The following is an 11034-nucleotide window of genomic DNA, read 5'->3' as shown; positions in this document are numbered from 1 at the left end:
GAAAGAGATAGACAAATAGAGAGAGAGAGAGAGAGAGAGAGAGAGAGAGGAGAGAGAGAGAGAGAGAGAGAGAGAGAGAGAGAGAGAGAGAGAGAGAGAGAGAGAGAGAGGGAGAGAGAGAGAGGGAGAGAGAGAGAGAGAGAGATTTTCTGTTGCTGTCACAGATTTTGAAATTTTAAAATTAAGTGAAAATTTCCAGATATGGTATATTGATGTGTTCTTTTTCATGAATCCAATTTTGTGATTCATTTATTCTAGAAAAATTATTATTATTTACAGACAAGCCTCTTTTTGGGATGCAGATTTTGAAAATGAGATTTGTTTTTCTTGTAGATGCACCATTTCAGAGCTTTTCAAGGCTAAACACACATACATAACTATATAATATTTATACAGTAGAAGATGTATAAAAGATGTAATATATGAATGAAGCAATTCTTAATACTATACAGAACTTACTTCATTTTAGTAATTAAATTTTGTATATAAATACACACACACACACACACACACACACACACACACACACACATGTGGCTGTGTGGTAAGAAGTTTGCTTTCCAGCCACATGGTTCTGGGTTCAGTTCCACTGCATGGCACCTTAGGCAAGTGTCTTCTATAACCTTGGACCAACCAAAACCTTGTGAGTGGATGTGGTAAGCAGAAACTGAAAGAAGCCCATTGTGTGTGTGTGTGTGTGTGTGTGTATGTATATATATATATATATATATATATATATATATATATATATATATATATATATATATATATATATATATGTATATATATATATATATATATATATATATATGTATGTATATGTTTGTGTGTGTCTGTGTTTGTTTCTCACCATCACTTGACAACTGATGTTGGTGTGTTTATGTCCCTGTAACTTAGCATTTCAACAAAATAGACTGATAGAATAAGTACTAGGCTTACAAAGAATAAGTCCTGGGGTTGATTTGTTTGACTAAAGGTGGTGCTCCAGCATGGCCACAATCAAATGACTGAAACAAGTAGAAGAATGACAGAATATATACGGGGTGAGGCAAAAGTCACGCATCATAGGGATAATTTATTAAAAGTATAATTACACAAATTTTTATTTGCTAGTTATTCAATTGTTATATGTGCTGTCCCCAAAAAGTACTTCCCTTTGGCAAACACCTGTCTCTTGACTTAAATTCCTTGTCAGTTTTGGGGGTTGTTTGTAGGAGTTTCTAAAACAACTGCCATTGATGTTGGATTGGTTGCATTGGTTGCCAATTTGAGGGTGGTCACTGCCACTATCAGTTTCTTTAAAATGGTTAATTATATGTCCAGCAGTTGACTTATCAATTGGAAGTTGGCGTGGATTCTGCCTGTTAAATTCCTCTGCAACAGATCTGTGTCCCATATATCTGTGGTTCCCAAACTATGAGTCGCGACCCATCAGTGGGTCGCGAACAGAATCCTAGTGGGTCGCAAAAAGTTATAAAATTACGCATTAGCTTTGATTAACTGCTGTCTATCAAGATAGTTCAAGACTCATGTTTTCAATACCAGACTGGTTGTTTTATCAAGCAGTAGACTTTTTTCACGAACTTAACAAATCAGAGGTGGTCATTTTCTCAAGTTATTTATTCGTACGTATTCGTAAAAAGGAAAAGTCTGTTCTTACCTATTTATAGAGAACTTTAACTAGGCGCAGTACAACACTGATCAAGCCGATAACAGTTACTGCTTCGAGGTTTTGTATTAGAGTTAATACCTGCCCATAGGGTATGGAGACGTTGAAACAGTTATAAAACGTTTTGTTTCACATCTAATATAAATAGTAAAGAATTTAAATAAATAAGACAGTATGGATTTCACTAATAAGTTTATAAATTATTCAAAAAAGTATAGGAGTGATCACCAGGAGGCTATTAATTAGCCAATGAAATGATTGGAATAGACAGCAGCTAGACGGTAGATGGATCAATAGAGTCTATCTGATAAATGGTTTGAATAGCAGCATATCGATTGAAACGACGCTTATTATTAATTATAGAGTGACGCATGATCTCAAGCGTTGTACTTTAATTCTGTCAAATTTATCGGTAAGTCAAAATTGTCTATCTTTCTAAATTCGATTTTTTCGTATTTACTCAGTCCTTTATTTTATGGATAAATGGTTAAAAAAGTCAGTTGAAGTTGATGACGACGAGTCTTCAGTGAATTGAAACGAAGAAAAGTCCAGTCAAAGCGAAGAAAAGTATTGAGAAAGTATGATTACGAGTACTTAAAAATGGGATTTACATGGAATGGTGTTGAAGAAGATCCATGACCACGATGCATCACGCATTGAACCTGATGTTAATTCTATTATCGAGCGAAGCAAGAAACAGGCTCATCCTTCTCACAGGCCTCAACGAAAATGTAATCTGAAATAAATTTGTTTCTTTCATTAATGTTTTTACCCAATAGAGTTAAGTGGGTCGCCATAAACTGGTGTCATAAATAGTGGGTCGTGTCTCTAAAAAGTTTGGGAACCACTGCCATATATGAACACTAAGGTAACTTGTTCATCTTTCATTAGTTTTTCACCCATCTTACTTCATCAAAATTGTTTCTGCAAATAAGAAAATATAAGAGCAAATTATACTTTTAAAACATTATTAATTAATTAATTCCTATGGTGTGTGACTTTTGCCTCACCCTGTACGCGCGCACACACACACACACACACACACACACACACACACACACACTTATAATTAAAAACCACAAATCTTGTAAATACAGCTACCCAAGGTTTCCTGGTTGAAATAATAATTTGTTCTTCCATTTATCAAGCTGAAAACAAAACTGTTTGTCAGTTGTCTTTTGAGTTGATAACATTTAAGCAAGAGATGCTAGAAAAGAAGACAAGAGGGAAAACACAAGGGAGATAACCAATGATACAATAATTCAATGTCAAGCACATGTAAACAAGATGTTAATGGTTTACTAACTGTCCAGTGGTCTACTTTTAAATTCCTGAAATTTGTGTAGTCATTGGAGGTTCTTGAGTTTTTTAAAAGATAGTTTTTCAAGAGAACACACTGAACATTTTTTGGACCCATTAATATATATGCTAGTCTATCTCAGGATTTGTACTCTTGCAAGCTTTCCCTATGGCCAGGCAAATCTTTGTAGAATATTGAAACTGGTTGACATAACTTGTCTGACAATGACACTCATTTACAACTATCATGTGATGTCAAGACAAGGAAACACAAACATAAACACTCTCACAAACACATATGTACATATATATGATGGGTTTCTTTCAGTTTCTACCAACCAAATCCACTCACAAGGTTTTACTTGGCCAGGGTCTATAGTAGAATAGAAGTGAACTTGAAACCGTGTGATTGGGAAGCAAGCTTCTTACTACACAGCCATGCCTTCACTGACACACACATGCACACGTGCACACACACACACACACACACACACACACACACACACACACACTTCAGTGCATATATTAATGAAAGTATATGCTATTATAGATCCATCACAGCTGATCTTACTAAATGTTTTCACACAGGATATCACATAATCAGAGATGGCTAGTGTGGAAAAATAGTGACTGTTCTCTGATATTGGAGGTGAGGAAGTATGACGTCTGGTTAGTGGGTGCTGTGAAAAAGGTGAAATGAAGTTAGTTAAGAGAGGAAGTCTTCTCTTGTATCAAAAGAACCTCGATTGTTGTATTTGCCAGTAAAAGTTGGTTAGGGTTGGTATGTGTGTTGGGGTGGATGGGTTGGAGGAGGTATTGGGCTGGTGACCAAATCTTTAACCTCATGTTTGGATGCACCTACATATGTGTGTTTATGAGTGCATAGTTTGGTGTTGTCTTTGCTGAACTCTTGGGTTGTAATGGTGGAAAAACCACGATGGAGGTCCGTGTGTTTATAATGGTGGTGGAGCTTGTAGTACTGGACAGGAAATCCATTTTATTGACACTGGAAGGATGAAAGGCAAAGTTGATCTTAGTGGAATTTGAAATCAGATGGTAGAAGACCAGAACAAATACTGCAAAGCATTTTGTTCAATGTTTTAATGGATTGGTCAATCCACTCTATAATAATAATAATAATAATAATAATAATAATAATAATAATAATCATAATAATATTTATTGTCTGCATACTGCCACTAATGAGTGTTTTAATAAAGATGTGTGTGGGGTACATGCTAGGCAGGGTGAAAGTAAACAACCTGTGGTTTATGGATGTTTGATTCCAGAATCATAAAGAAAGAGGATGAAAAACAAAAAAATACAATCCCTTGAAATTTGAAATAAGAAGAATTTGGAGTATGAGAACTGTAAAGGTTGTGCCTATAATAATTAGTGCATTGGGAACAGTAAGCAAAGATATAGAGAAATGGCTGAAGGAGATTGGAATAGAATGTCTTGTAGATCTGTCTCTTAGGGACAACAAGGATTATCAGGAGGTTTCTAAGCACTTGAAAGACTACCAAAAACTTGTGGATACCTAAGGTTACAGGTAGTAATCTGCTACCCACATAAATCCTACCAGGAATAAGACTAAGCCTGAGTCAAACCAAAATAAAATAATAATAGTTAATCTCACCCAAATAGTTAATCCAACTTCATAGTTAATCACACCTGTATAGTTAATCAGGTTGTCCATGAGGGAGTCATACCTAATGATTGGTGTAGCAGCATCATAGTCAACTGCTACAAAGGCAAAGGTAATGCCTTAAACAGGAATAATTAGAGAAGTTTCAAACTACTGGACCACGTGATGAAAGTCACAGAAAGGGTCATAGCTCAATGAATTAGGGAGAGAGTTAGTGTAGATAAGATGTAGTTCAGATCTGTGCCAGGCAGGAGCACAACTGATGCTAAAGTCCTGGTTAGGCAACTGCAGGAGAAATATCTAGCCAAAAATAAACCCCTGTATCTAGCTTTTGTTGACATAGAGGAAGCTTTTGACAGAGTCCTGATCCCTTATCTGGTGGTCCAAGTGAATGCTAGGGATAGATGAGTGGTTGGTGAGAGCTGTACAAGCCATGCTGTCAGTAAGGTGAAGGACAGCAATAAGTATAGCAAGGAATTCAGGGTAAAAGTAGGGATTCACCAAGGATCAGTCCTCAGCCCCCTCTTGTTCATCATAGTCCTCCAGGCAATAAACAAGAATTTAAGATGGGTTGCTCTCGGGAGCTTCTCTAAGCTGATGACCTTGTTCTTGTAGCTGAATCCTTACCAGAACTAGAGAAGAAATTTCAGGTGTGGAAGCAAGGTCTAGAATCAAAGGGCCTTAGAATTAATTTAGCAAAGATCGAAGTCTTAGTAAGTAGGAGAGCAGACAAATCACAAGTCCCTTCAGGTAGATGACCCTGCTCGATTTGTAGAAAAGGCATAGGTAGTAATTCCATAAGATGTACCTGGTGTACATAAGAGGTGCAGCAATATCAGAGGAAGGTTAACAGGGAAAATACTTTTCGTGTGTGGAAGGTGAACAAATACAATTAACACTAAAAATGTACAGAAAACAGACTCCATCAAATGCCAGGAGGAAAAACTAGAAGTAGCTGATAGCTTCCGTTACCTAGGAACAAAGTCAGTGGCAGAGGTGGATGTTCTGAGAGCATAGCTGCTAGAATAAGAATAGGCTTGGCAAGGTTCAGAGAGCTCCTACCTCTGCTTGTAACAAAGGGCCTTTATCTCAGAGTGAAAGGCAGATTGTATGATGCCTGTGTGTGAACAGCCATGCTACACAGTAATGAAACATGGTCTGTGACCACTGAGGACATGTGTAAGCTTGACAGAATTGTGCACTGTCAGTGGATGTGCAATGTCAGTGTGCATGTATGACAGAATGTAAGCATCTTGAGAGAAAAGTTGGGCATAAGAGGCATCAGGTGTGATGCTCAAGGGAGACGGCTGTGCTGGTATGGTCATGTAATGCATTTGGACAAGGACAGCTGTGTGAAGAAGTGCTGATCTCTATCTGTGGAGGGAAGCTGCAGAAGACATGGGACAAGGTGATGAGGCATAATCTTTGAACGTTGGGTCTCATGGAGGCAATGATAAGTGATATGCCATGCTTGAGAAGATCCGGCAAGCCAAGTGAAATCGTAAGTTGTGGCTGATGCCAGTGTCATGTAACTGGCACTCGTGCTGGTGGCACATAAAAAGCACCCTTTAAATGTTGGGTGATATGCTTTCTTGAGAAGGCCCATTAAACCAAATGAAATTGTAGTTGTGGCCAATGCCAGTGTTGCATATCTGGCAACCTTCAACCTTCAAGCTTTGGGCCTCACGGAGGCAGTGACAAGTGACTGAGACCTTTGGCAATATACTGTGCTTGAGAAAACCTGTCAAGCAAGCAAGATTGTAATCATGGCTGATGCTGGTGTTTCATAACTGGCACCCTTGCCGGTGGCATGCAAAAAGCACCCACTACACTCATGGAGCGGTTGACGTTAGGACGGGCATCCAGCTGTAGAAACCCTGCCAAATCAGATTGAAACCTAGTGCAGCTCCCCAGCTTACCAGTTTTCAGTCAAATCATTCAACCCATGGAAGCATGTAGAATAGATGTTAAATGATGATGATGATGATTTCACATTTTGGCACAAGGCCAGTAATTTCGGGGAGGGGGTAAATCAATTACATCAGCCACGATGTTCAACTGGTACTTATTTTATTGACCTCATCGACTCTGAGAGGATGAAAAAAGCAAAGTTGACCTTGGAAGAATTTGAGGACAGAAAGACAAATAGAACACTGTTAAGGATTTTGTCTGGTGTACTAACAATTCTGCCAGCTCACTGCATTAATGACAACAACAACAACAACAACAATAATAATAATCATTATTTCTTAAATTTAAAATATTTTTTGCATCAAAGAAAAGCAATGTAGAAAAAAAATAAGAAAGAAGGAAGGAAAGCAGAAAGAAAGAAAACAAGAAAAGCGGGAAGGAAAGAATAAAAGACTTGAGGTGAAAGAAGAAAGAAAAAATAGAAAAAAAGGAAGTATCTCTGATGTCTAACTAATTGTAACATTTCTTAACCGAGAATTATAATTCTGCTGTTTAGAGGTCAGCTATTGCTGCTAATATACCTCACAGTGATGCAGCAGCAGCGGCAGTAGTAATAGTGGTAGTTAATATTGTCATGCAGCAGTTTAAGACAAAAGAAATCAAGTATCCATATTTCTATGTTTAGTTAAAGGAAGAAGGGCAACAACAATCAGTGTGTCTGTGTTCTCTGCTTCCTCAATAAAACTGCTGGGATGAAATGTGGGAGAATTATCCTTGGAACAGACCTGGCTCCAAAGCTTGCAACAGACTGAACTCTACTGGAGGCAATGAAGGGCCAAATCCTCTTCCTCCTCCTCATGTAACATCCCTTTTTCTATGCTGGTAAGGGTTGGATGGTGTCACAGTAACTGGCAAGCCAGAAGACTGCACCAAGCTCCAATGTTTGCTTTGGCATGGTTTCTACAACTGGATACCCTTCTTAATGCCACTCACTTCACAGAGTCTACTGTGTGCCTTTTATGTAGCACTAGCTCTGGTGTGGACACCAAATACTCACAAGACAAGATACTGTCAATTGAGTGGGGTATAGTATTGAGGGATATGAAAGTATGACAGAGAGAGAGAGAGAGTGGGGTCAGGGTATAAGGTGAATATGGAAGAGAGAATAGAGATGGAGGAACAGAAAATGTGAATGGGCAGGTAAGTGAATCTCAAACAACATCCAAGAACAATGCCAGCAGCAGTTGGCCATTGAAGACCAAGTCTGGCAGTATAGGCTACAGTGGTTTGGCCACAACTGCAGGATGAACACCAGAAGATTACCACACCAACTTTTGTGACAGCAACGTCCCATGCACTGGAAAATCCAGTACAGCACACCAAGGAAGACATGGACAAAACAAATTTAGGAAGACCTGAATTTGCGGCACCTTGACCTCAAGAATGCTAAGGACAGCACCTTGGATTGGGAAGCATGGAATAACATCATCACCAGAGTCCATCATCCAATGGCACCCACGGCAGCATATTGGTTGAGAGGACAGCCTCCCATTCCAGTTACCAGCTAGTGAAGAAAGAAGAAATGTACTACAGTGAATTTAGTGTGACAGATGAATAGAGATGGCGATTGAGGTGGATGCAGTGTGTGTACTAAACTGAAAAGACAGTGGCATTAGATCAGGCCATAGATTGTGTTCCACTTGAGAATCAGTGCACTCAATGTATGCAGTTTCCATCAACCCAATTTTATTGAGGTTGATCTGGAGTTAAAGTGGCTTCCATCTACATAATTTTACAAATGAAGTAGACACCATTGGTTGCATAGCTTTCCTATGGTACTGACGGCACCATACAGTGACACTGAATCCAGAAACATGATGGTGAAACAAACTTCTAAACCACATTGCCATGCATGCATCCAAGTGAAACCATATATGAATTCTGTCTGCCTGTCTATCTATTTATTATATTTTCTCTCTCTCTCACCCTATATATATATATATATATATATATATATATATATATATATACACACATCTATAAGAGACAAAGTGTATGTATGCTGCTATATATATATATATATATATATATATATATATATATATATATATATATATATATATATATACACACATCTATAAGAGACAAAGTGTATGTATGCTGCTATATATATATATATATATATATATATATATATATATAATACAAAATGGGACAAGAATGCAAAACATCCAGACAGTTAGGTGATACAAGAAAGGGACAACAAAACATCCAGATAGATGATACAAAGAAAACTCCAAATGACCTATCATTGTTTTCTTTGTATCATCTATCTGGATGCTTCATTGTCCCTTTCTTATATACATATACATATATATATACATATATATATATATATATATATATATATATATATATATATATATATATATATATATATATATATATATATATATATACACATACATATATATATGTATGTATGTGTGTATTATGTATATATATATACACATATATGTGTGTATATATATATGTATGCATGTATGTGTGTATATATATATGTGTGTGTGTATATATACATATATATATATATATATATATATATATATATATATATATATATATATCATCATCGTTTAACATCTGCTTTCCATGCTAGCATGGGTTGGACAATTTGACTGAGGACTGGCAAACCAGATGGCTGCACCAGGCTCCAATCTGATCTGGCAGAGTTTCTACAGCTGGATGCCCTTCCTAATGCCAACCACTCCAAGAGTGTAGTGGGTGCTTTTACATGCCACCAGCACGACGGCCAGTCAGGCAGTACTGGCAACGGCCACGCTCAAAATGGTGTTTTTTACATGCCACCTGCACAGGAGCCAGTCCAGCGGTACTGACAACGACCTCACTTGAATGTATTTTCACGTTCCACTGGCACAAGTGCCAGTAAGGCGACGCTGGTAACGATTACGTTTGAATGGTGTTTTTTACGTGCCACTGGCATGGAAGCCAGTCAGCTGTTCAGGCAGTGATCACTCTTGGATGGTGCTCTTAGCGGTCCATTGGCACGAGTGCCAGTCATTGAATTTGCAAATTTGATTTGATTTCGATTTCACATGCCTCAACAGGTCTTCACAAGCAGAGTTTAGTGTCCAATGAAGGAAAGGTACGCATAAGTGGGCAGGCTACACCCCTGGCAGAGGTCTCGGATTATGGTCTCACTTGTCTTGCTGGGTCTTCTCACGCACAGCATATTTCCAAAGGTCTCGATCACTAGTCATTGCCTCGGTGAGGCCTAATGTTCGAAGGTCATGCTTCACCACCCCATCCCAGGTCTTCCTGGGTCTACCTCTTCCACAGGTTCCCTCAACTGCTAGGGTGTGGCACTTTTTCACACTGCTATCCTCATCCATTCTTGCCACATGTCTATAGGAAAGTTGGTTATACATCATTAGATGTATACCTGACTTTCCTATATAAAATTAAAAAATATAACGGAACGCTGAACTCCAGACTATCAACTTAAACAACATTTATTCAGGTGGTAAATATATACATATCTTTAGTTCTTGTTGCTACAGCTTCTGTTGTGTATGAGCATAGTTGTTGGGATGTTGTTCTGTAGTTGTAAGCGAGCTGTCGAGTGTAAGTCCGAAAGATGGAGAGAGACAGCTTAGCACGTAAAGAGACTGTCTCCAGGCTGGAGTATTAGAGACACTCTTGACACGTCCGTGCTCATGGTCGGCCAACCGAAAAAGAGAAAGATTAAAGCGGGAACGCTTGCTTGTTTAATTCCACGCATGCGTGAGACTACGCATGTGCACGGCGTTACTACATGTCCATACCAGCACAATTGTCTCTCTTGCACACCACAACTGATACTTCTTAGGTCCAACTTTTCTCTCAAGGTACTTACACTCTGTCGAGTATGCACACTGACATTACACATCCATCCGAGCATATTGGCTTCATTCCTTGTGAGCTTACACATGTCTTCAGCAGTTATGGCCCATGTTTCACTGCCATGTAGTATGGCTGTTCGTACACATGCATCATACAGTCTACCTTTTACTCTGAGTGAGAGGCCCTTTGTCATCAGCAGAGGTAAGAGCTCTCTGAACTTTGCCCAGGCTATTCTTATTCTAGCAGCTACACTTTCAGCGCAACCTCTCCTGCTACTGACTTGGTCACCTAGGTAACGGAAGCTATCAACTACTTGTAGTTTTTCTCCCTAGAATGTGGCAGAAGTTGCTCTCTGCATATTTACAGTGTTTATTGTAAAATGTGACATGCTTAACAGTGAAGATATAATATGTTTACTAAGGATTTAACCCTTTAACATTGAGATTACTCTATCAAACGTAAAGCTTATTTATTTACATGGTTCTAAATTAATCATGCTTTATCTCATAGCTTCAAGATTTTGATGATGCAATTTTTTTGTTTTTGAATGACATTGAACTGTAGGTGCAAGAGGCTAGATTTAGTCATTATGAACATTAAAAAA

The 11034-nt window shown here is 38.3% G+C and overlaps 1 long non-coding RNA gene across 1 annotated transcript in view; it reads right to left on the bottom strand.

The window, feature by feature from the left end:
- Nucleotides 1-1055: 1055 nt before the first annotated feature.
- LOC128250709 (uncharacterized) overlaps nt 1056-11034 on the bottom strand; it is a 28026-nt gene continuing 18047 nt past the window's right edge. Inside the window, exon 4 of the long non-coding RNA XR_016238439.1 lies at nt 1056-2593. This is a non-coding gene — a long non-coding RNA (uncharacterized LOC128250709). The remainder of the gene's footprint in view (nt 2594-11034) is intronic.

Source organism: Octopus bimaculoides, chromosome 25, assembly GCF_046866305.1.
Source record: "Octopus bimaculoides isolate indiv1 chromosome 25, ASM4686630v1, whole genome shotgun sequence".
Lineage (NCBI taxonomy): Eukaryota > Metazoa > Mollusca > Cephalopoda > Octopoda > Octopodidae > Octopus > Octopus bimaculoides.
Note: the sequence above shows the minus strand (reverse complement) of the source record. Positions and strands in the feature narration are given on the sequence as shown.